Source organism: Rhinolophus sinicus, linkage group LG10, assembly GCF_036562045.2.
Source record: "Rhinolophus sinicus isolate RSC01 linkage group LG10, ASM3656204v1, whole genome shotgun sequence".
NCBI classification, from domain to species: Eukaryota; Metazoa; Chordata; class Mammalia; order Chiroptera; family Rhinolophidae; genus Rhinolophus; species Rhinolophus sinicus.
The window spans coordinates 2,865,534-2,892,006 of NC_133759.1; the positions used below are offsets into that span (position 1 = coordinate 2,865,534).

General features: G+C 41.9%; 1 protein-coding gene across 9 annotated transcripts in view; it reads left to right on the top strand.

Moving 5' to 3' along the window:
• The window catches only part of CNTN4 (contactin 4), a 769,828-nt gene that overhangs the window by 324,275 nt on the left and 419,080 nt on the right, over nucleotides 1–26,473 (top strand). Inside the window, exon 1 of one of the 9 annotated variants that reach the window (XM_074312215.1) lies at nucleotides 13,536–13,844. The exons of the other annotated variants lie outside the window; for them this stretch is intronic. The gene's annotated coding sequence lies outside the window, so the exon portion shown is untranslated. Of the gene's footprint in view, nucleotides 1–13,535; nucleotides 13,845–26,473 lie in introns of those variants that run through there. 9 annotated transcript variants of the gene reach the window in all.

The following is a 26,473-nucleotide window of genomic DNA, read 5'->3' on the forward strand; positions in this document are numbered from 1 at the left end:
CTCTCTATAACAGTTATTTTAAAACTTTGCACCATTTAGCTTGAACTATCTTATCCAACCTGTCATTCCATGTTTGTTTAAAATCCTTCTAAGTGTAGTTTTAGTATTTATGTCCTCTGATATTCAGTATGATGGAAATGCCTAAAAGACATCTGTATTCCCATAATCCGAATCTTTTTGCTAACATTGGAAATTGACTGTCTTGAAGTATGAGGAGGTGTTTTTGTTTGTTTCTTTTTAAATGATGGAACAAGCTGCCTGTTAGGGTTTTATTACACTTTAGTGTCCTTTCTGTGAATCATTCACTAGTTTTTATTTTGTTCCATAAAACTGTAGTGTAAACTTCTCAGACAACGACTGTTTTTAAGTCTTCCATACCTTGTTGCCTACCTGTGAATCAGAAACTATGGCAGTTTGGGCTCTATCTTTTTTTATTATTATTACTGTTTGAAAGTAATCTCTAGGCACTAATCGAAGTTTATTCAACAATAACCAAATTGAAAGGTCCTTTTAGGCAGGACATGTTGCCTTCCAGTTTCCTAGCACAGTGCCTTCTGTATAATAAGTGCTTAATAAATACCGTTTGACTCTGACACAAGAGGAGTCTCATATGCTTTGCAGATATTTTACACACTTTGTTATTATAGAACCTTTCTGATAGCATTTGAGAGCCTTTTCTCTAAACATGTCCCAAATGTCAGAGATTGTAGTTTGGGATCGAGGGTCAGGCTGCTTGGCTTAGACCCAGAGGCTTGTCTTTGATCTGCAGAAGCAACCTGAAGACCATGGAACTCTCCTGTCATGCCCACTTGAGAATGAGGGGTCTTCTTCAGGGCTCCAGGTTGGCAGAGTGAGCAGATTCTGTTTGCAGGAATATTCTTCTAGAGCACCCAGAGCTGGGATCAGCCATTCCTTTCCCTTCTGCTTTCCCATATTTATTTCACAGATGTGTAGGTGACCTTGTTCTTAAGAGATTTTTTTTTCTTTTTGGTGAAATAATTAAAACATCTTAGTCATTGGCTCATTGTTAAATTTTCTACTTAATTTTCTATTTGGCTCCTTTTTATGAGACGCTGGGTCCTTCCAGTTAGAAACTGCAATAAATGAAGGAGGGGGATGAAGAAGGTGAACTTGTATTAGCTGACTTCCTTGATAATACTGAGAAAGGACCATGTGCCAGTAGCCTAATTGACAAATCTAAAGTGTGGTGGTAGTTTATGGTTCAAACAGTATTTTCCATAGTCTTTTCAAGCTATCAGGTTTTATAGGAAGATGACACAAAAAATTGATGGTTATAGTTCCACAGATTTAATTCAGTGAACATAAAAAAAAAAAAAAAAAAAAAAAAAAGATTACCCTGAGGGCATTAAGAACTGTTTTTACTGATTGAATATTTTACTTGCATAAGTGGTAGTTCTTATAAACAGCTGTACCTTTTACTGTTAGTATCTTAAAGTTCTTAAGATGTAGGCGTACATGTTTCATTTTAATAGTGAATTGCCATCCCCCACCCCGAATAACAAAAAGGTAATATACAGTGTCTTACTTTCTATTGGTACCAAAGTGATAAAATTGCCATCTACTCAACTTCCAAGAGAACTTATTTTTTGTTCTCTCCCCCCCCTTCTATTTCTTAATGAATATCAGCTGTAAAATAATTGAATCATCGGGGTACTCTAATATCTTTGCAGAATCTAAACTAGACTATTCCCAAATGTGGGGAGAGTTTACAGAAAATGCCATTCCTCAGGCCATAAGGTGATGAGATAAATTTTTAACGCAAAACTTCAAAGCAGGAGGCTATCTGGAGGCATTGGAGCTTCTCTGTAGCCTCCCTTGTTTCACAAATTGAGTCTCTAGCCCCCCTCATTTACCCAAAGCACACGCAGATCTAGTCAATGCTTTCTCCTTAGCAAAATTTCTTCAGAATACTCGTTTAGTGGCTTTAGCCACTGCAATTTTATTGTTGGTTTCAGTATTTAGTGTTGGGTAGTGATTATGGAATGAACTGCCAGTAGCCAAGCTACATCCATTCTTTCTTTGTTCCTTAATAACAGGTCACTAATATTATTTTGGGCATCAATGTACTCAGATAAAATCCTGTAATTTCTAGCACATTTGCAACAAATATGGCCATGTAACTAAGTTTTGTTCAATGAGGTAAAAACAGAAATATTTGGGGTGACTTCTGAGAAGTTTTTTCAAAGGAAGATAATTCAGCTGGGAATTGTGCTTTCTTGCCCTCCACTCCACTTTCTTCTTTGTGTTGCCTGGAATGCAGACTTGATGGCTGGAGCTCTAGTAGCAACCTTGCACCAAGTGGCAATCTTGACTATGAATGTAATATGGCAGAAAGAGGGAATGACAGAAGAAGCCCAGGTCCTTAATTGGAGACTATGGAACTGCTCTACCAGCTTTGGATGACTTAGGAGTCTTTTCCCAGTGAGTGAGAAATGAACTCTTTCATTTGAGCTATTATTTTGATTTTTCTCTCACAAGTGGTTAAACCAATTTGGATAGAATGAAGTTTCAAATGAATGATGCTAAGAGAAGTAGAATTCTAGCAGACTAGGGAGGCAGTGTAATAAACACACATAATCCCAGTAAGTCCCTAAGAAATTCATAATATGGAAGAGTTGCTTGATTTCTCTATGTCTTACTTTTCTCTTTGAAAAATAGAGGCCTGATAATAGCCTTTACTATTTCTTCATATTGAGATAATGTGTAAGTTCTTGGAAAAGTGTACAGTACTAATGGAAATATGTTTTCCATTAATAACGTTACCTTGATCTATAAAGCAAGGCTGCTTAACTGCAAGTCAGTGAATTCCTTGATTTTTTAATTAAAAATTGTAATTGTGGATACAACTTTTTTCCTTGGGAGCTATTCCTTTAAATCCTTAACAGAATCTAGATATCAGAGAGAGTGTCCAGAATGGGAAGACAATATTTTCCAGAGAAGGGCACCTTCTGTTGCAGAACAGCTAACGTACGAGAAAATTATTTGTATTTTTACTTTCACAGTATATTCAACATTTAAAGCCATCTTGAATGTCGAAAATTGACAGGTCTTACAAGGTCCCATTTCAAATACCACTTCCTCCCCATTTTTTAAAGTGCCAAGTAGGAAATAATCATTCCCTTTTCTAAATTCCCACAGGACTTTAATAACTACTCTCTTATAATGTATATCTATATGTTTTATACTTCTGTAAGGGACTGTAGCTTCCAAGAAAGCAAGCATCAGGTCTAAACCCACGTTAAATCCAGCTACTTACACATAGGGCTTATTCAGTACATTCTTATTGGGTAAATACCTTTTTCAAAACATTTGCTTATTTCCTTGGTGTATACAATACATTTTTATATAGCTGTGGTCTAAAAATAGCAAACTTTAGTCTTAATATAATTTAAAAGGAAAGGCTTCCAATTGGGTGCAGTGCTCAGCTGTTGGGACATGGCACAGAGAGGGGAGCAGGTGGTAGTCCACAGGGCAAGGCTGCAGTGCAGACCTTGTCACTTGTCTTCTGTCCCTAACCATCCCGATTGCAGTAGGAGTCAGCTTGGTGTGCGGGCTTGCTCACAGAAGTCAGACTTAAAAAGATACAAGTGATTTCTACTAGGAAATATCAGTTGTTGCCACACGATGCTTTCTGTATAGTAATTATAAAACAAAGGAAAGCTAACTGTTACCTTTAGATACAAACTCAACTTTTTCATGTCATCCAATAATATATTGGCATTAAACAAATTCTGCCAGTAAGAAAGCCATTTATTCTCGATGATACCTGATAGGCATATAGGCTATTTCCTCTAATTACATTAGTTTGGTGCAAAAGTAATTGCTGTTTAAAAGGTTAAAAATGATTGCAAAAACAACAATTATTTTTGCACCAACCTAATACTTGATTGCTTTTAATAAGCTCATTTTATTTCTACTGAGGTACTGTCTTATGTATTCCATTAAAATCTGTTTTGGGATTTGGGGAGGCTTAAGAACAACGCCCTACTTTCCCTACAAAGTTCAGAATCAATTGAGGGACATTCTTAGCAGTCAGACTAATAGAGATGAAAACATAACCCTTATGACTGATAAAGTGAATAAAATGGCATAGATTTATTGACAGGTAGAGTGCTAGTAATTCACCCCTGAATTGAATAGATTTACCCACACAGATACTTGGGCACCTGGACAAGTCTGTATCTCCCAGACCCCTTTCTAAAGGGACAGGTTCTGTGTTCATGGTCAGAGAGCAGAACAGAAGGCATCCTGTCTGAAGGTGGGGATTTCTGAAGCAAGATGAGCAGAAGTATCTGAGATGCTTATGTTCCATTCCTTCTTGGGGAAAGTCCAAGAGTGATACTCTCCCATTGTCCCTTCAAATGGGAACATGTGGTATTTCACTGTGTTCATCTAATACTGTTTCATGTCATCATTTTCTTCTCACCAATAATCCAAAAATGTTCATAGACATTCATCCCTATTGCATCGCATAGAAAATCCTTAACTTGACACCTAAGGCCCTGTGAACTGGCTGCAGAGGATCTAAAATCGATACCCCATAATATGCATTTCCATAGCGTTTCCATCTTCAACTGACTTAGCTCATTAGCTTGTCTTTGGAAAACCCAGAATTCAGTAAGTACATTTTGATACCTGCTTTTAGTGATTCTCCCATTGACCCTTTGTTCCTGAGCGTACACACAGAATCCTAGTCCATTTTAGAGAGAAGTGATTGGGAGATGGAGTGGGTTTATTCTCGTAGGTCCCAGGTAGAGTTAGGCCAGCACTATAGCACATACATTTTTTTTACATGCTTCCTATTAATGTTGCGTATTAGTGATCACTGCTTTAATATTTTCCTGATATTGCCTACCCTATTGAGTACTGTAGAGCCAAAATTTGTTATTCTCTATTTTATGACTCTTTATTTTTTCCAGAGTACTTAACCCAATCTATACTGTGTTTCCCCAAAAATAAGACCTAGCCGGACCATCAGCTCTAATGCGTCTTTTGGAGCAAAAATTAATATAAGACCCAGAATTATATATATTATATTATATTTAACATATATATTATTTATATTATGTTATGTTATGTTATGTTATGTTATATTATATTATATTGTATTGTATTGTATTGTATTATAATATATTATATTATATTATATTATATTATATTATATTATATTATATTACCTAGTCTTATAGTATAGCAAAATAAGACTGGGTCTTATATTAATTTTTGCTCCAAAAGATGCATTAGAGCTGATGGTCCAGCAAGGTCTTATTTTTGGGGCAACACGGTAGTTAATGAATTGCTTACTGATTATTTATTTGCTGTCTTTCTCCCACCCTAGAATATAAATGCCATAATTGTTTCCATTCATTGTCTGGCTCGTCAGCACCAGAATAGTGATTGGCAGCAATAGATAATAAACATAAGATTATATCCTGACTTATTTTTACCTTAATGTTTGAAAAGAGTATCGTTCCATTTTGTTCTTGCCCCTTCTTTCTGATGAGAAGTCTGCTTTCAGTCTAATTGTTATTTATTTGTAGGTAATTGAGCCTTCTCAACATTCTTGTGTGTTTCTTTTTTCTTTGATGGAATCTGAAACATTCTAGTCCATTTCTATTTAAATTTGTTGTCTGCTGCATTTCCTGTTTCAGAATTCCCTTCTCATTCAGCTCTTTTCCGTATTTTTTTATTACTTTATTTCAATCTTTGTATTCTGTGTTCTTTCCTCAGATTTGACACTTAATTCATGAACCTACTTCTGCAACCTAATTTAATAGTCTATCTTTTAGGACTTACTCCTTTTTATCTACTGCAGGATAGTTTACATTCACTGAAACGTGTTGGTGATAAGTTGACGCTGCTTTGCTTGTACCTAGAATGGCATCATGTAGCGTCATGCCTGTGGACGTAGAACAGTCTCGTCACTGCAGAAAACTCCCCCAGGTCCCACTTTTTCAAATCCAGTTTTCTTCCTTCAAAATGTGTAGATTTTTAATTGTAAAAGTTTGAGTTATTATTTCTATAATAATTTTAAGTACCTAGTTTATCACGTCTTGCAGATGCTTCTGTTATTTTTAGTTCTTTGTACACCAGCTCTCAGTTGCAGCTTCTGTTTTGTCCCTCCTGTTGGTTTTCCTTGGGTGGTGTATCCTTCACAGGTTTTGTGTTAACTACAGGAGATACCCCCCCCGCCCCCAATCCTCAGGATGGTCCGCATAGCCCTATATAGAAAGACGGAATTCATTTCTGCTGGGTTCCAAATGGATTCATTGGCTTTTGCCAGTGTTTGTTTTAACATTTCACCTGGAGACTACGGGACGACCCGAGGCAATATGAATATAGATTACCTCTGTGCAGACTGAAGTAAAACTTAACTTTGTGTTGTTACCTTTGTATTAGTTGCCTGTTGTTGCTGTAACAAATCACCACAAATTTAGTGGCGTAAAAGAATATAAAGTTATCCTCTCACTGTTCTGAAGGGTGGAAGTCTGAAATGAGTCTGCTGGCTGCGTTCCTTCCGCAGACTGGGGGGATTGTTTCTTACCTTTTCCATGTCTGGAGACTCCTGTAACCCACACTGTGCTCTCCGTCGGCCACATTATGAGCCAGTGGTGGAGCGTCTTCAGCTCGCTGTCCACTTTTGTTGTCACGTTGCCTTCTGTGCCTATGTGGTTGATCCTCTTGTCTCCATCTTATAGGGACTCGTGATGGCACTGGGCCCGCCCATGTAATCCAGAATGATCTCCCCATATTAAGCTTTTTAAATTTGTTACATCTGGAAAGTACTTTTCACCATGTTGAATGACAGTCACTGCTTCTGGGGCTCAGGGCTTGGCTATTTGGGGGTGGCGGGGGCATTAGGTAGCCTGTCATGTGCCCCTCTCACGTTTCGAGACAACACATTTCTTGACCATTTGGATGTCCTGGGGGTGGAGTTTTCCTACTTCCCATCTCTCACATGGTGCAGAACTTCCAGTGGTCCTGTTTGAAGCAGAGGTCTTAAAGTTTCAGTTCCACGCCTCACCTGTCCCTGCCAGGTGTTCAAGTTCATTCCCAGACCCCACAGATGCTTTCTCACATGATTCCAGGATGTGCTTTCACATGAATGACACCTAGTGGTGTGCAGCTGACATCCCAGCCAGCTCTATGGCTCCTTACTGGGCCCTGCGTCGACCATTAGCTTCACCTCTTACTCTAGCTGCCCCCCCCCCAACTCTCCCCCGAGATCAGGTAATACATGTGTTTGTTAGAAGTTCACCTTCATTTTCCAGATGAAAATGAGGATGCTTAACTGATAAACGAGCAAGTCAGGAGATAACCTTGTGTTCTGACTCTGACATGACAGCTCTTTCATAAATCTTAATAACCGTGCTTTTATTATTATTCCTCCTGTCATTGTTAATACTCATTAGTGAATTATCAAATTATACAAGAACCTGATGAAAACCATACTGTTGCCCAGCTTTGTAACTGCAGCATGTGCACAAAAACCGTTCTTTCATTCTTTAAACATCTTTTGAGCTGCCGCACTGAGCGAGATGGTCAGTAAGGGACATTGAATGAGACATGTTATCTGCCGTAAGGAAGCCATAGTTGAGAAAAGAGAACACTTGCATGAATAGATAATTACAGTGCAGCCTAAGTATCATGTGAACCCCAAGACGACAAGTGAAGTTCTCCCCGGGGGCTGGGAGTGAGGGGGTGGGTGGGGAAGAGTGGTTTCAGAAATGCTGCATCTTCAAATAGTCATTATTGCATTGATGGATGGGTAAGAGAGAGAGGGAAACATAGAAGGATAGTTACATGACGCATAGTCACGGTCATTATCATCGTTTTGTAGAAAGTCAGGCACAGAGAAGTTAAGTAACTTGTTCAAGCACACAGTAAGTGGGGCATCTAGGGCATGAGGCTGTCTGATTCCAGAATGTTCACTTGGGAACTCTGACAGTTAGACCTACTTCTAAAAGGTCTGTCGGAGTTCACAAGTGAACATTGGAAGTACTTTGTGATGAAGGTTGTCAGGATGGGGAAGCACCACAGGCAAAGGAGAAAATATATTTGCATGGAAGGAAAAAATAATAGGGAATTTTCAAGGAAAGAAGAGGGAAATTCCTGTTGACGACTGTGCTATAAAGCCCCAATCAGTGAGCCTGGGAGGTCGTGGGAGAGGGGCGTTGGCACGATTTGGTAGTGTGGGTTTACCAGGTGGTTGATTGAGGCCCCCTGAAGGCTGTTAAACAGGAGCATCATGGGCTCAGATTTCTGTTTTGGAAAGTGCACTCCCACTCCAGGGTGGAGAATGGATTTCAACCAGTGCTTTTCATTTTTTATTCATTTCCAGTTGAAAAATGCTGCAACGAAATAGCATGGTTTAGAAATCAATAAATGGCACAATTTAAAATGTCTGGAAGGAACTTATTGGCTCCTCCGTGGAGAGCGTGTTCTGAAGAGGCTGACACTCACCCCCCGCTGATAAGTGTGGTATTTTTAGCATTAGTAGATACGGAGAGCAAGGTCTCATTTTTCAACTTCAGACATTACCAGGAAGAGTGATGTCCAGATTCATCCTCATGCTTTCCTTCTTTCCCTCAAAGGAAAAGTGCTTAGTTTCATATTTTTTCCTCCCATCTTCATGGGTTCTAGAATTGATGATACATTTTCATGAATTGCATGATGAGTTGTCACTGGCCTCTGCATCTGACAAATTGCACAACCTCAGTGTTTCCTAAGTGGCATCATCACCACCGTGACTTTGATGGTATGTGAGACACTTGAGTGAGTGGGTCGGGATCCTTTCAGCAAAGAAATTGGCAGATTATTGAGGTTTCCGAATCCAGGTGTTTTGTAACCATCATTCTAAAAATTGATTCAGTGGAGGTTTATTGATGTGTGCTACAATGACCGGGTGAAAGGTTATTAGAAAAAAGGATATGATTATGGTCTCAAAGTATCCTCCAGAGGTTTCTTACTAGTTATAAAAGTGAAATGAGACTTTTGTATTTATAACAGAGAAGTCTGGTGATGAACTGTAATCCCGCCGCTGCCAGGACAAACTGGCAGTGCCTACCTCCTAAGGTAATGCACTGGAATCCAGGGTGACCTGTGCACAGATGACATACTAAGTGATCGTTTTGTGTCAGTGTTAAAGCTCCTGGATGGGTTAATTACATTGTGATTATGTAGGTGAAAGTCACTGTTCTTTGGAAAAGCATTATTTGGTGAATCAGAACATTGTATACTTTAAATATTTTACAGTTTTATTTCTCAAACTTCAGTAAAACTGGAAAAATAACATTTTTTGGTGAATTCTTAGAATTATTTAAAGATCAAGTGTCATGATGTCCGCTCCTAATGATTCGGGGAGGGGGGGTTGTTTACAGTAAGAGAGAGGAAGGAGGGAAGAAGAGGGGAGAAGGAATAAAAACACAAAGCAAACTTCAAAATATTTCCATTAGTTGTAGGCCAGAAAACATACGGGTATTCGTTGTACCGTTCTTTCACCTTTCCTGTAAGTTTGATTTTTTTCCAAATGAAATTTGGGGATCGGGGATGATCAGGTGGAAATTGGGTGCCTGCAACCTCACTCAAGAGTTATTACATGTGTATTTAAGGTCAGCCCTGGCCAACACTTTTACGCTTTAATACGTTTGCTTTGTTTTCTACCCGCCTGGTTTAAAATTACAGAGTTAGAACCACTGGTTTATTGCAGTCAAATATTCTTGGGTCCATTTTTGGTTGTAAACATGATTGGAAAGAAAAAAATTGTCAACAAAGAAAAATAACTGTTCTGCATAGTTAAGGTCAAGAAATAAAGCTGCCGTTTACCAGCTTGGAGCCCTTAGGCGACTTCCTCAACGTCTCTGGTTCTCAGTGTCTTCATCTGTGAAGTGGGAAGAGTAATGACACCTCCGTCAGAGGGTCCTGGTGAAGATTAAAATAGATAATCCGTGTAAAGTGAGTCGCAATCTCTGAACATAGTAAGCACTTGATATAATGAAAGCCCGTGGCAGAAAAGAATTTGTCTCTGGGCAAAAGTCATCCCTCTGCATTGTGTGCTGTTCAGAATAAATCTGTAATGTCACCCTCCCCCCACAAAAAAAGAAAATTACAAACTTTAAAAATTGCAGAGACCCAAATATGTCACTTAGCATAGAGGTGGACATATGTCTACTTTAAAGTTACATGTTATTACATAATCCACGTATGGACCATGTGGCTGTATCATGTAGTTTACATACATGTTAGGTTCCACCCCCCACAGACACCCCCCACCCCCCACACACATGCACAAATAAGCATGCAGGTGTGTGCACAGACAATTAATAGTCACTTTTGCTGATGGTGACTCCAGATTTCTGAGACGTTTGTGGTAAACATTGAGACATTGCATTGTATCCAGCTTACAGGTCAATTTGGTGTCATTGAGTCATAATTTTCAAAATGGGAAACAGTCTTTTCACACTGTTTTAATTTTGTGGTCTCAATCGGTCATTGTTACAGGAATCTGATTTCTTCCTAGAAAATGGATATGGCCACACACTCTCTCTTGTGGACCCCTGGCTTTGGCTTCTTGATTATTTTATCACTGACTCCATCCCTTTGGTTGGAAAAGAAAGTGCAGTCAGGATGCTTCAATTGTCATTCCAGTGGGTGCCCTGGGCAGAGATTTCTGAGCCATCCATCCCTTTGAAATTTTGTTCTCAGCTGGAGAAATGTCACAGTTGTCTCAGCTTTTGACTCTGAGTTTTAGTGAGAAAGGCAAGAAATAGGAAATACGAACATTTTCTAGAAGAAGCAATGGGCAATTGTATGCACATCGAGTGACTTACTGCTGAAGATTCTAAACCATTAAAAAATATTGATTAAGTCTCAACCTGATGGGAAATTGTTGCCATAACTTTCATTTTGCGCGTAGATTTGCTGAGGCTCAGAGCTGTACTTAACTTGCTGAATTTGGTCTTATAGCCAGAAAGAATCCCTTTCCCCAGGTTCTTATTTACTTTGACAAGCGTGTGGGTAAAATTGCAGACTCTTCAGAGTCCCAAAAAGAGGCAGTTTCTTGCATTTTCCATGCAAAACCTATTTTGGTTTCTGAAATGCATTCTGGGGTAAATATTTCAGGTTCTCCTGTCTTTGTGAGAACGCTTTCTCTGGTTTGCAGTTCCTGACCATTTTGGTCTCTCTCTCTCTCTCTCTCTCTCTCTCTCTCTCTGCTATGGTTATTTTGACATTAATTTTGGCTTTGATCTTAAAAGAAAAGAAATATACATTCCCAGATTCAGGCCTTTATGATAAACCACTTCTTATTTTAAGTGGTTTGTCTCGGGAAAAAATATATGAAGAATTGATGGAAGTTAGAAATGTTTAGTTAGTAATTAGCACCTCCCATGAGACACCAGTGCACATCACATGATGGCAAAGTAACTGTCACATAACATAATCAAAGATGAGTCAAAGTCATTACTAGGCAAACAGAGGCTGAATACAGCTTTAAACCAATTAAACTATTTCAATGAATCACTGAATAAACATGTTAGTATTTTACTTTGCCCTTCTTTTCGTTTGCTTCGGCCATACATGGCTAATGTGACTGAGCTGCGCAATTGCTGTTTAATTAACCTGTTTTGGTCAGCATCTTACCTGAGCTGCGTGAAGTCTCAGGAAAGATTGAACCAGATGAAAATAACAGGCCTGAAATTTGTGCCGGTCATTTTACAAGGTACGCCAAATTGCAGCAACACCCAGAGAAATAAAGAAACAGGTTTCCTTATAGAAACCGGAATGACAATACTTGCAAAATAACATGTTGAACCAACACGAAAGTTTAGTAAAACTTTTTTAGAAGTGTAATTACATGGTTTCATCCCCTCGCCCCGCTGTGTGTTGTTGCTATTAAGAAGTGATGCTAAATCTTCTTGAGGTCTTGTATCTGCTTGGGGATAATTGAGTGCAGTGGACATGCAAAGGTCTGGCAGCGTGCATCTCTTACAAAGTCCTGTTTCCTTTGGGTGAGTGACTTTTCTAGTTACTGAGTAAAGCATCACGAAAAGTGTCAGCACGTCATCTTTTATTCCCCAAGACCAGTATCAAAACCCTAAGGCAGTGTGTGAGTTGCCTTGACCTTGATGATAATTGTTTTTCCACAAACGATCACATAACTGGCAATGTGAGGAGAAGCCCCGTCTTTCTCCGCGTTTGCACAGTAGGAGTGTAAGAAGGTAATACGCAACAATCCAGTGTATAAATAAAAAGACTTTGTCCACACATTGAAGCAGTCTGGGGATTGGCGCCATGAAGACAAAACTTCTGCCGACTTTCGTCTCTTGATCCCAATGTTTTTACTCTGAGGCAGACGCAGTTTGTGTAGAATTAGCTAAAACCATCTTCTGCCCAACCTGTCTCTTTCTTCCCTTCCACACATTTATAATTTACTCACTGAGCACCATGCCTCCAGTTCTGTAAAGCAGCATCTTCTTAGCCAGTTTATCATGGCACACCCAAAGGTGACCGAGATCCCCTGCATTTTGGACACTTAGAAAAGCTTCCTTTGATTTCATTCTCGGGACTCTGGTGACTGTGATGAGGGGTAAGCGCCCTTCCCATGAAGGCCACTAGAACGATAGAAGGCCATAGCTGTGAGGCCCTCAGACACCTGGACGCAGGCCCTGTTGTACAGGTAAGAACTGGCAGGCTCTGGCAGGTGAAGTGGCATATTGTACATTGCCTTATTTGAGTAGCAAGGTGAGGATTAGAACTCAGGTTTTCTGACCCCCTAACCCAGGCTTGCTTAATAATTTAACTAAGGTGGATGTACGTGGACAGATGTCTGCAGGGGCTGGCAGGTAGCATAGGTGGCAGAAGCCAGAGCAGCGCTGCTTTGGGCAAGTGCAGGACACTTGGTCTGTTTGAAAGTGTTCCTATTCCAACTCTGAAACCTCTCCCTCGCCAAACAAAGCATGTCAGAAGCCCCTGCTTGCAACTCCTGAACGCATCACCACGCCAGCCACGTAGAGTTCGCTTAGTTATGCAATCGGAAGACACATCACCATTCCTTCTGGGGGGCGCTTGCTGTTTTGAGTTCCATGTCACCTCTGCGTTGAACGCCTAGAGCTCAAGAAGCATATCTTTGGGGCCTTAACATGTCCCCATAGAGACCAGCTTTAGTGCAACCGGTCTCCCCAAGTCTAGACCTGCAAAGAATATATATACATGCGCGTCTCATAAAACCCACAGGGGAAACGTGGCTGCAGCCTGTAACCTTCCTGGGAGCTGCGGGAACCCCGAACAGACAAACCGGATCCCAGGGCAAACCTACCGCCTGCACCCATCACCGGTGCAATTACATTCTCTAGCTGAGGGCTTACAGAAAGCGCCCGCCGGGAAGGCAGCCTTCTCGCTACCCCTCCCTTGAAATCTGTAAACAGCTGTGCACGCCCCTGTGTGTTTGAAAGGTCGAGCACATCTGATCGGGCCGCTGCTTGATTTCCTGATCAGCTTCAATGTGAGTGGAGCCAGTTCCAGGGCTGTGATGCTCCCGGGGTGCGTCTTTCATTCCTGCGCTAATTATGTCCGCCCTTTGGGGGAAGGCAGCCGCGAAGCTGGGTCCTCCCTGATTATCGTTGGCGGAGAGCCACGCGGCGCGCAGTTCAGCATCTCCAGCCCCAGCTGAGAATATGGTCCCATTATCTCCCAGCTGCCTAGGCGATCCACACGGGGCTGGTCTGCTGGGGTGAGCAGTGGAGTGCACGCAGGAGCTTGCTGAGCTGCAAGCGCTGTGTGATCTGCGGGAACACGCACAGCGAAACTGGGACACTTCACAGTCTGTAAGTACTGGGCCCCCTCCTCCCTCCAGCTCCGTGGGAATGTGACTTTGCAGGCTGCATTGCATTTGCTGTTCCATCGCTCTTTGTTGAATCAGGCGGCTGAGACAGAGTGTAATGTATTTAGAGCTTGCTGTTGCTGTCAGATCTCTTTTATAATTGATTCATACAAGGAAAGCAAAGACCTTTCAGAATGCTTTTATAGGAGTTAAAAATTACTGGCTTTGTTGCTCATCTGGAAGCTTGGGTGCATCGTGTGTGGTGCTCAGGATGGTCGCAGCGTATATTTATCTTTTCTATCTCTGGCGATCACAAGAAAGACGGAAGTAAAAGTAATGTGTATGTAAAGACATCATCTGTGTTCACTTTTATAGAAAAGAAGCAAGTGTCAGTATTTCCAGAGTTTATTTAAGACAGTTTATCTTGCGGCTCTCTGCTGCCTCTGAGAAACCAGAAGCAGGAAAGTTCGTTGTTTTTCAGTTGCATGCTGTTTAGTAACTTTGCCGGGGTGGGAGAGGAGAACTGTTAGAAATATTTGCCAGTGTAAACTGTGTATCTCCGTTTTCACTCCAAGGGATAGTGTTTAAAACTAAGAGTGTATGTTTAGCTCGTTTGTGCTTTTGAGTGCACTACTGTTTATGAAGCGATCTGAATTCTAAAAAGCGAAGCATATCCCTTCAAACCCGGGTTCATTTATCTTTCATGTGTCTCCAAATGCAGTCTGTCAAACTAATATTTGTTATCCCTGAGCGATGAATTGATCATAAAAATGAGATTAGAAATTAATATTGTTAATGATGTTTTCATGGTGACTTTCCAATGATCAATGGCTTAGTGAAATTAAAGATTGTTATCACTGTGTAGAGGGGTGTGGGAATTCGTGTCCAGGTTTCCCGAGGCTACATATAAATCACCCGTCTTCCTGGAGAAAGTAGAGAGTTGAGCTGGGGTGAGAATAGAATGGGAAGAGACGAGGCCAGAACCACTTGAACCTGTGGCCAGAGCTGATGTGAACCAAACAGCCCGGAATCCTTCCTGCCTGGCCGAGGGAATCCGACTCCCTCACTGTGCTTGAGACCCTGCGGCCTCTTTTTCAGAATAGTCTCAAAGCTGAGAAAAACCACAGTGTGTGAAAGTGTCTCATGGTGAGGACCAGTGTGTGCTCATTAGCTTTGCTTGAGGGGGACACGAGAGAGAGAGGAGACTGAATACCTGGGTGTCTCCCTGCCCACAGGCATTGTCAGGGCTGGAGGTGTGGAAGTGAGACGCTAACAAAGCAGGAAGGACAGATGAGCAGGGCTGTGGCCCCTCTGGGCAGCAAACTGTCCTGGGGCTGTCTTTGTGGGGAAACCTGTTGCCTGAAAGAAGGAAGTGTGTTCAAAGGGCTAAAACCCTGAAATCTGAAACACAGACCCGCAGTGATGATGGTTAGGGCACTGCTCCTACACCAAGGAATGGCCTCACGCCTTCTTCCCAAACTGGGCTGAGTGACATGACTGAGGAAGCCTCAGCTGTATTTTAAATAATTGTTGGCATTTTTCTAACTAGTGCAAATAGAGGATCCTGCAAAGATGGGATCTTGTTTCTAATGATGACAAGAACAGAAACAGAGGTAGTTCAGGTCCACTTCTTTTTTCTTACAAATGTTTGTTTTGTGTCCGCCTAATTTAGTAAATGCTGTTTGCTTTTGAATTCTCATTTGCTTTGTCTGACTCCTGAATTCCTTTTTTTTTTTTTTTTTTTTTTAATCAGGAACTTTTGCTTTTTAGTATTTTCCTGAAGTAGTTGAGTTTTTATTTTTATTTTCCAAATGTTTAGAAATTTCAACTCACATGTTAAACATTTTTTTTGTGGCTGGTCACTGCAAAGCTCCAAGAGATATTTTCAAGATTGTAGCATGTTCCTTTTACTTTCAAAATGTGTCATCCTTTTCTAAAACTCAGGACACTGTCTCCCCAGGTGTGCTTAATCTGTAGAAAGGGGGCTGGATGTTTCAGGAGTTAGTTTTAGGGTCTGGTCACTGGGCAGAGGGGAAGCCAGGTGGGTGTCACATACACCTTGTCAGAGGTGCTTTTAACGCCATGATGTGGCGATTTGATGGTTCTTCCAGATAAAAGTAAAGTGTGATAAAAGGAAACAAAGGAAAACTCTTGCATTTGGTCTGTAAAAAAGCAGTGTCTCTGTGGGTGTTTGCATGCGTGCACATTTACCCAGCAGCCTTGGGCATTTTCTGTGCTGTTCCAACTACCCCCTCCGCAAGCAGGAGGTGCTGGGGTTGAACAAAGCGAGAACGTCCTGTGAAGGGGACACAGCAGCCTGGGCCTGGGCCTCAGCAAACGGAGTTCTCTGCCGCCACCTCATGTCCCCAGCAGCCCTTGTCAGCAGGCCCTCCGGGCACACAGATTGCACCCTCCTTCCTGGGCAGGTAGGGGCAGCCAATGGGAGGTGAGGACAGAAGCCCTGGGAACTGTGCCCCCAGGAAGTTCAAAGGACAATGTGGCAGAGTGAAAAGAATGACCTAACTCAGGAACCCTAAACTGTCGGATGCTTGTAATGTCAGGCGCGAGCCCTGACTCTGCACTGCCCGGCGTCCACCCCGTAGCTTCTGTGCAGGGGCAGGGGAGCTCGGCTCTGCCTGTGTGCCATTGCAGTGCAGGCTCCACAAGCCGCTGTCCCTCTCTGGGCTTTCTTAGCCCTCTGCTGAGGGAGGGATGCTTTCTAAGAGACTTTCCAGGTCAGGAAAGACTATGATCTCATGACCCTTCATTCTAACCTGTCATCCACTCCTCGAAAGCCCTTGAAATTGCATAGAGACTGTGGAGCAGTCCCAGAGAGCAGTTTCCAGGCTCTCGGCCTCACGTGGAAAGGTGCTGGCTCGGGTAGTAGATGGTCATCAGCTGTGAATGGTTGGCCGTCAGCTGTGACTAGTTAGCCATTGGCCACTGATACAACTGCTGTGGCTGAGCTAGTAAGTGCGGTTAGCAAGCGGATTGTGGATTGCGGACCATGTGGCTCCTGCTTCCTGTGTCTCCCACCCAGCCTCTGGTGAGACCGTAGTGGTGTGACTCCCCTGTCTATGGCTCTGTGGGTGTTCCTTTTTGGCCTCACCATGTCCTGCGTTCTTGTGCGGGAAGCGGGAGCTGAGACCCTGCATGACAGGAACTGAATGGAATGTGACATAATTGTCATTGGAAGCGAAATGTTAGGTACTAGATGCTATTCCTCCCTCCCTCCCTCACCCTCCCTTCCTCCCTCCCTCCTTTCTCCCTACCCCTGTCCCCTCCCTCTCTACCAGGTCCCTGGTCCCTGTCCCCCTGCCTCCCTCTCTCCTTTTTTCATTAGTGAGCTGTTCTGACGTCAGAAACAAAATTGGGATTTTGTTCTTTTGTATAACCCGGTCATTTGCCCCGTCTGCCTTGAGAGTCTTTGAGGAGTGAGACACTGACAAACTGCTCTGTGTGCCACGTTTTCTTAGTACTGGGCACGTGTGCACAGGACCCTGAAACTTATGGGGGTGCATGTATGTGTGTATGCATTACCCGTGTCCACTTTTAAAGTAAGAGAATAATTTATATTTCAAATTGAGGGCAATTAAGCAGGATCCATCATAATGTGATAAACTAACAACACTTCATTTAAAAATTAAACAAAAAACATTCATAAATGAGAGTCCACTTCAATGTCACAGGATATGAAAGAGCTAGATTTTTAAAAAGGAAAAAATAAAAGTGTACCAAAGGATTATATTTTCCCCCAAGAAATGAAGTCTTATTCAACAGTATGGAAAATAAAAGCCGTAAATGATTTCATTAAGAAATACATACCTGGTGATAGAATCAAGTCAGCAACTTTGTGGACTTCAGTGAGCTTAACCGAAAGCTTCATGGAAAAATGTCTTTATGATACACTTCTTGCTCTCAGAACTACTTATCACGAGGGAAGTGTCTCAGTTAAAAATGACAAAAGATGAAGTTACTCGACCCACCACTGATGAGTCTGGAGCGTCTGAATGTGCTCAGATCACATTGTGAGTAAACTCCATTTGAGCATGTTCACCACAAGTGCTGAAAGAAGCTAGATTAATTTCAGAATTGATATTTGTACTGCAAGGATTGTGCTGATTTGCACCCCTCCCCCCATTATATGAAATAAAAATACACATTGGCTGGAGAGCTAGAATGGCAAAATAATTACAGGCTGATACTCTACTTAACAGTTGACAATATTCAGATATATTTTTCACATCTAGTGTACTCGAAGATGGCTGATAAGTAGCCATTTGATGACAGTAATAGCTGCATATGCTCTGCTTCTCATTCCAGAACAGGGTCGTGTTATGACAGCTATTAAATGTAGGTTGGAATATTAATTTTTCTCTCGAATTTTACCATTAGGAAAGCTCTGTGTATGTGGTTACTACCCTGGAGTTTGAATATTAATTTTATTCCTTATTGAACTTGTAGACTCTATTTGATGTGATCCGTGCAGAATATAAAGTTAATTTCCCAAGTCTTATAAAATTGGGTAGACATCCTGGCTTTTGGGCATCCGGCCCTGTTGTAAGTGGAATCAGTAATGTGAAATAATTCCTGTTTTATAGTCGTACATCCTTCCATGACCACGATGATTTTGTACTTACAGACTATTTCTATGTGCAAAATATAATGGGGACGGATATGTTGGATAATTTGTGAGTCTCCAGTCCTTGGTTTTAGAGTTCCCGAGCAGCTCAGGGCACTGCTTTTGGTTTCAGACCAGGGTGTGTGATGACCTGAGATGTTTGAGCCAACATCACCTAGTTAATTAGGGTTTGTCAGACTGTTTTATTGGGTAGTTTTTTAAAAAGGTGAAGGTCTAAAGCGGGCTTCGACCTGGCTTTCGGCTCGTGCGTGGTTTCACACCCTCACGCGTGGTTTCACGTCCTCGCCTGCATCCAAAGTCGGACGCTGAGCCCTGCTGCATCTTGGCCTGAAATGTCTCTGTTTCAAGGAAGGAACATGATGACTGTTGAGAGGAGCCCATCAGAAGTTGCTGCAGAGAAATAAGGCCTTTGTACGGCTCCACATAAAACACACAGATTCGGAGGCTATGAACAGGATTTAGAGAAGCTGGCTATGCCAGACAGGTGGCAAGGGGGATTGAAGGAGACAGATTTAAGGCTTGCCAGAAGGAAACCCTATATCAAGGGATAGAAATTTGAATGCTCTGCAGAGAAAAAAAATGTAAATAAGGCAGTAGCGGATGAGGGTACGATTATGCTTGAAGGAGACGCTGATGCTACAAAGGGAAGCTGTTGAGTGCCTGGAAATATCAAGGGTGAGGCCGCTGCTGGGGCAGATTCACAGAGAGTTGGCCTGGGCATCGCTAAGCTACCGCCCCCGTGACTGAGACATTGAGATCAGTGAAGAGATGCGAGAAAAAGGCCTGCTCCTGGCTCGTAGCTATGCTGCCTCAACAAACCTTCCAAACGTACTTATCTGCAGTGAAGTAGGTATGAGGGCACCATGGTAGCTTCTCTTACTGTGATGAGGGTTTCTGAAGTCGTGTGTGCACATATGATGCCTAGTGTGGTGGGTGTTGAACAAGTGGATATGGAAATCGTGTAGCTGTCTACACTGGTGGATGCTTCTCTCAATTTCTGTGTTTCCGATCGCGCCCCTCAACACCCCCAAATGTTTATTTGCGATACCCCAAAGGCTCCCAGGAGACGGGGTGGGCTGGCGGAGCCCCAGGGGGCTGCTTTTCTGAAATCACTTCAACTGCCCAGGAGACACATTTAAAGTTCTTATGTCAGATTAATGTGCCACGATACTCAGTGGGTCCTTGAAATCGTTTCACTTCACTCTCTGCCTACCGAGAATCGTGTCCAGAAGAGTCCGTTTAGGTCTCTCCAACATTTCTATAAATACGCTTGTCTGCTGGACATGAGCTTCTAAATGAGCTGTGTCACTAATCACACCCTGTCACTTTCAACAACTTAGCCTCCGAGCTGCTTAGAATTCCGTGTGTTTGTCCCCCTTCCAGATGTGTGGAGCCACCGGTGGTGGGGGGGGGGGGCAACCACTACCCCCAGGGGAGAGCAAACCATGTGTGAGTCAGTGTGCGTGCGAGTGACTGTGTGTGAGTGTATGTGTGAGTGTGTGTGTGAATGAGTGTGTGCGAGTGAGTGTGTATGAGTGTGTGTGAGTGTGTGAGTGAGTGTATATGTGAGTGAGTGTGAGTGTGTGTGTGTGAGTGAGTGTGTGTGCGAGTGAATGTGTGCGAGTGTGTGTGTGCATGCACCTAAAATCTTAGCACATCATTAACATGTGTCAAGGGCCATAACTGAATGACACATTGGTTACAGTCATATCTTTTTTCCAAATTATTTTCATAACGTGAAATAATATTCAAGATGAATGTTCATGTAGAGATAGAATGAAATATTTCATTTGAGAAACATCCTTGCATATATAGATGACAGTTTTCGATTTCCACATAATCTGAAAGGTAGAGTTAGGAGCTAGTTGGGAAGTCTGGATAGAGCTCTGACGTTTCCTCCAAAGTGTCTGTTTTTGTAACCTCTCGGCTTCCCGTGGGAGCTTGTCCTAAAGTGTGATGAGGCAGATCCCTCCGGAGGAACGTTTGGTCACTTTAGGTAGCGAATACATAGACATTTTTAATGGATGTGTTAAAGGAAGAAACATGTAGTTAGCAAATAAAATACATCATTTTACAAATATAATTGCTTAGGACAAGACTAAATTGATAAACTGCTTTTCTGAAAAAAATTTTTTGATAAGCAATTTTCAATTCAGTTATCGAATATAGAAGACCTTGTCATGGCGGCATGCAAGGGACCCTGCACAGGCTATTCCTGCGTGTGCCAGGATGGCCACCCTGGTGAATGGGGTCTGCGGGTTTCTGTCTGACTTTCCTCTGACCAGCTGCAGGGTCACCCAGGAGAGAGTGGCTGTCACAACAGTGAGTAGGAACAGCCTGCAATTCCCAGAGCCGTGTGGCACACTTTCCCCGGCAGGAGGGTCACCCTGGAATTGCTCTTCAGATTCTGTGCACGTGCCACAACCCAGGTCTATGCTGAGGGCCCAGAACCAAAACGAAGGCCTGAGGAGACCAGACTGAAAACGTGAATGAGAGAGGAAAACCAGGTGTCAGAAAGTAGAGAATCCACAGGGGCCATTCATGACTCTGAGCAAGGGTCCCGCCCAAAGTTGTTGTCATGCAGGATTGTGGGCCCAGTGTCGCCACATGTCACCAATTTTAAATATTGCTATTTTTTTTTTAATAAATGATTGATGCTAGAGGCATCTACCAAATCCATACCCATATAGTTTACATCCTCTAGTGTAAGTTAATTCAGGGGCCTTTCCCTGGTGAGGGAGAAAACACAGGGTTCTGCAGCGTGAGCATTTAGGGAGGAAGCTAAGGAGACAGTTAGAGCAAAGCACGTTGAACTTCATGCAAAGCTTGTTGCAGACCCTAATGTGTCTCATAATAATCATTTTGTAGAGGTCAGGTTTAAGAACTCATATGTTACAGGTATAAATGTGAAGTTAATCACCCAGAACTCAATAAATAAATATATTTTACTGTAGCCGAGTCAGTCAGTTTAATAAACTGCAGGTGTAGTTACTGCTTTAACTAACATACATTATTTTAACTTGAATTTGCCACTGAAGTTGCTAGACATGATTTATACAGCTATTGAAAGGGATGCATTGTTGATGTTTTTCTTTTTCAATATTCAGAGGGTGCAAAAAATGTATACACTTTTTTAAGTAAGGAAAAAACTATTAAAATTGCAATACTCAATATACCCCAGTAACAAACAATGGATACAAGTCACGTTTGAATTCTGCAATTGCAAGAGGTGCTCAAAGTGGTTACTATCAGCATCCAGACCCTTCTGATGACAGTGAACTACTTGCTTGAGCAACGCTGACCAAAGTGTCCACATGTGTACATATTTTTGGCACCCCGCCGTATAATTAACTTTCTGTAGACACTCACTGAGCATGTATATGTATCCAGGCAAGAAGAGGGAATCTGAAGATGCTTCCTTCCATCACATTTGAGGGGCAAAAAAGATGGTCTAGTTTCCACTTGTTTTTGACTTCATGATGCCACCTGTGTGCTGTTTAGTTTTACACCAGGCATTTCCCAAGCTGTGTGTGATGGAGGAACCAAGAGCACAATGCTTCAGTGTTCAGGCATGCACGCTTGTCTTGGGTGTCTGTGCAGCTGACAGAATCAGCAGTGGGGCCATCACAAGACTGCTGCCTAATGCATTCGTTCACTTACAAATCATTTATTACATGTCTGCTGTTTACCTCACCCAGCCATGGGGTGTAGGGGTTGAGTGATGGACACGACACATGGAAATTCACAGTCCTCCTCCAAGTATTATACGTGGAGAAGAGGGAGGGACAGGTCCCGTGAGCCACCCTGGGGACCTGTGGTGGCCATTCTGTCTCCGAGTCTCCACTGCTTTCTTTTGTTCTGCTGGTTCTTTTCTCCAGCTAAAGGTGCTTCTGTGGGTCCAAGTTCTTCCTATATAGGCCATGTAAAGGGGAGGCACAAAACAATTTTCCAGATATTTTTGCAAGCCCAAAATTATGTTGACCTCAAGTAGCTGAGTCATTGAGGCCAGCGTCTTTGTGTTTCTGAGAGCAGCTTTTGTAATTAGGCCACCAAGGTTCTAAGGAGACCTCCCCTCTTTTTGCTTCTGTGAACAAGGCTGGGCCTTACCTACCCACCAAGCCACTTACTGCTTAGCTGTTGTTCTTTCCACCTGCCTTAAATGATTGAATTGATAGCATGACTAATTTGAAACCTATTTTTAACTCTGTTTGTACCCCAGACGTGGGGACGGCCATCCCTCCCTAAGACATGGTCTTAAGTAGAGTTGAATTAATATGTGGGGAAACATTTAAGCTTTTTGGAACAAGATGCTTTATAACTGCAAAGTGCTATTAGTATTAAAGATACTAATTTGGAAGTAAATATTATAGCAACTGAGTGCGCAGGGGCTCTTAGTGCACTGTTTCATTTCAATGTATAAAAAGAAAATTGGTGCTAAAGTCTACGGTGACTTTCCGACTGGTAATTTATTTCCCCAAGGCTATTGATGTTTCTCTGCCTTCCAACTCCCTTCGCTAACACAGAGGCTCACTTAAGTTTCGAAGTAGCCAGTTAGAGGGACCCCTGGAATAGATGACAGCTTTGTTTTTTGTTTGTTTGTTTTCTGCCATCTGAGCGCTGAACACTCTGGAGTGATTAATTGTAAGCGCATCTGATGTCATTTTGTTTCAGAGGCACAAAAGTCGCCATGCCTGTCACCTACAGACAGCTGGCTCTGAGCTTTGGTGAAGTGGTCCTACCTGTTATGATCCTAGGAGACATCAGAGGGATGGTTGTTAATGTTTGGAGCCTACAGACTCACTGGCTTTCCAACTCTGCTCCCCTCATTCATCACAGAACACTCAAGGGGTTGGTTCTTCGCCGTTCTCGGGGGCCATCACTGGGTTTGATCTGTGTGGGGCTGCTGCTAGATGATGGGGGGCTCCCAGGCCAGGTCATTTCCTGCCAGCACAGTACAAGCCCCTCGCCTCTGGTGGCCCAGAAACAACACCTGTGTACTGTCACAGTGCCTCCACATCAAATGGATGCCGTCCTCTGAAGATCTATACTCACTATTAACAAGGCTGTTGCATTTCCCACAGAGATGCTAACAAACGATGTAGTCTTAAATATCAATTGATTTAGAATATCTCTTAACCTGACATCAATAGTAAGGCTTTAGCATAGCTCTCATGTGAGAAACGTGATGTTTTGAATTTTTAATTAATTTAGCAACACAGTACAGACTGTATTGTATCTCCTTTCTCATGTTAATATGACTTAAAAGCTCCTAGTAAGAGAAATGTATTCTTTCAGTGGCCCAAGAGTCCAAACATTGGAGAGTGACACTGGTGGGAAAATGGAGGGCAGTGCTGCTCAAAGGTTATGTATGAAAAGGCAGAACCTGTTTCAGGCTTGAGCTTCTGATTCAATAATTCGCACCCGATGAAGTCAGAGTTCAGGGTCTAAGTCACATTTGAGTCCTAAGAGTAATGACCAGTTTGAATTCCTGCTTCAGCCCACGCTGCATTTTATCACGAAAGATTTCTTTCTTGGGCGTCATTTTTCACCTCCTTCTCACTGTATTATTATTTGAAGTCAGAAAAGAAAATGTGCTACATCAACCGTTCTACCAGCCTGTCAAGTTAAAAGTTTGCGTCTCACTTTGTATTACACTGCTTTATACCCTAAATCGTTGCCTTTTGTCCTAAATTGATCTGGTCATCTTTGCCTGACAGCTGAGACTTGTGGTTAGTTATTTAATGTCATGTGAAGTAAAAGATTTTTAATGTTTTAGCTAGGAGAGATGTTTTCCCTAGAATCTTAGAACTTGAGGTGTATACTAGCGACAAAACAGATGTGCTCCATATGGAATATTCTGGAATATTTTGAATGATACTATTGTTTGTTTCTCTTTTAGCCTGAGGCTTCTGAAAGTGAAATGTTGGCTTTTCTAAAATGTGCATTCTCTAGTTTCCCATACACTGTTTATTTCCCCCCGGTCACATTGCATATTATTTGCTGCTGGTGGTGACAACTGTCGGGAAAGTGAGAGGCCTTTCTTTTTTAAGACTTTCTCCACTGGTGACGTGATGACAGCTGTCATGGGAATGGGGAAAGATAGAGCGATTTTTCAGAGTCCGTGAAATGAAGGCACTTTCGTTGCTGCAACTTAATGAAAGTTGCTTCGTTGTGACATGTGTCAGGGTCTTTGTGATGCAAGTGGGGAGGGATCGTTTCTGAAAGATGTATGCCTCCAGTCTGGATTTGAGCTAGAGGGACATGACCTTGGGTTTGAACTTACACAAGGTTGCCGCTGTAATCAAATCCAGAGTCAGTATGAAGAGGTTTTCGATAGTGAGGGCAACAGAGAGTAACCCGCGGTACAGAGGTTGTGTCCACCTGGCGCGAATACCAGGAACCGTGGATGGCTCCTTGGTGCTTCGTTACCCAGAATCCTTAGGAAGTAGTGGCATATTTACCCAGTCATCTGGTCCTTAGAGATTAAGGTGAATGACTGCGCCTTTTCAATTTTCATTAAAACAATCCTTCCTTATAAATTAAATATATATGTCATTTCTCTATTTTAAAAAGATATTTCTGTCACAAAACCCACGGTGAACGTGCAGCGTTGTGAAAATGAAAAGGAAAATTCTCAACCAAATAGTTATTAAAGGACTTGATTGAGCTGTTCGTTCATGATCCATATAGTTAACATTTTAAAAGTACGAGTCAGTGTTTTCAGTGTATTCACAGAGCTCTGCGACCATCAGCACAATCATTTTAGGTTCATCATCCCCCAAAGAAACCCCGTACCTGTTAGCCTCACCCACGTTTCTCCGATGCCCTCCCCAGCCCGAGGAAAGCACCGTCTGCTTTCCGTCTCCATGGATGTGCCCATCCTGAATATTTCACAGCAATGGAATCATATCATCTGTGCTCTTTTGGGGCTCTTTTCACTTGGCATCATGCTTTCAAGGTTTATCCGTATTGTAGCATCTATCAGTACTTCATTCTATTATTATTATTATTATTACAAAGCAATGTAATAGTTAGACATTTACACCTCTCACAAAGTGATAACCCCCCAATCCACTTCCCCTCTGATAACATATATAGCTGTTACAGTTCCACTGACTCTTCCCCATGCTTAACATATATATATTACATATATGTGTGTATTATATATAATGTACATAATTTACATATAATATATGTATATATAATTATAGTTGGCATTCAATATTATTCTACTTCAGCAGTACTTCATTCTTTTTTATGGCCACATAGTATCCCATTGAATGGACTTGCCACATTTTATTCATTCTTCAGTTAATAGACATTTAGGTTGTTTTAACTTTTTTGGTTATTACAAATAACATCACATTGAACATTTAAGTACAGTTTTTGTGTAGACATATATCTAGGAAGAGCTTTACTGGGTCATCACTGAAAATTTTTAACCAATATATGTTTCAGTTTTACCAACCTTGAAATACAGTGGATTTTTAAAAAAAGAAAATAGTAAAAAGCCATAAAAGAAAATATGTCTCAATGAATAGTTTTACTCAAACAAACAAATAAATGTCCATTTGTTTTAGTCTCTAGAAAATGAATGTCTCCTAAACCCTTCATCTCTCTTCTCCAAACTCTAGGGTGGCACACCATCCAAGGATGAAACGTTTGACCACCAGACAGGAAGGTATTGGTCTGTAAAAAGTAAAACCAAAATGTGTCTTTCCTGTATTAGGAGCAAGATACATGCAACTTGAAGAAGGGATATTTACACACTGGTTTAGTCAGCACATCAGGAAAAAAAAAAAATGAAATTGTATCACAGCTTAGCCTTTGGAAGCTTAAAATATTTGCATAGGGAGATAGGAAACTGTGGGTGAGCTTTGTCAACCAGTCTGTAAAACCCCAAAGTTACAGATGCAAATAGGTGTTGGCTTGTCTTTTCTGATCCCTGGAAGTGCCAACCGAGATCGTACACCGTAGAGCACGCCCGTGTT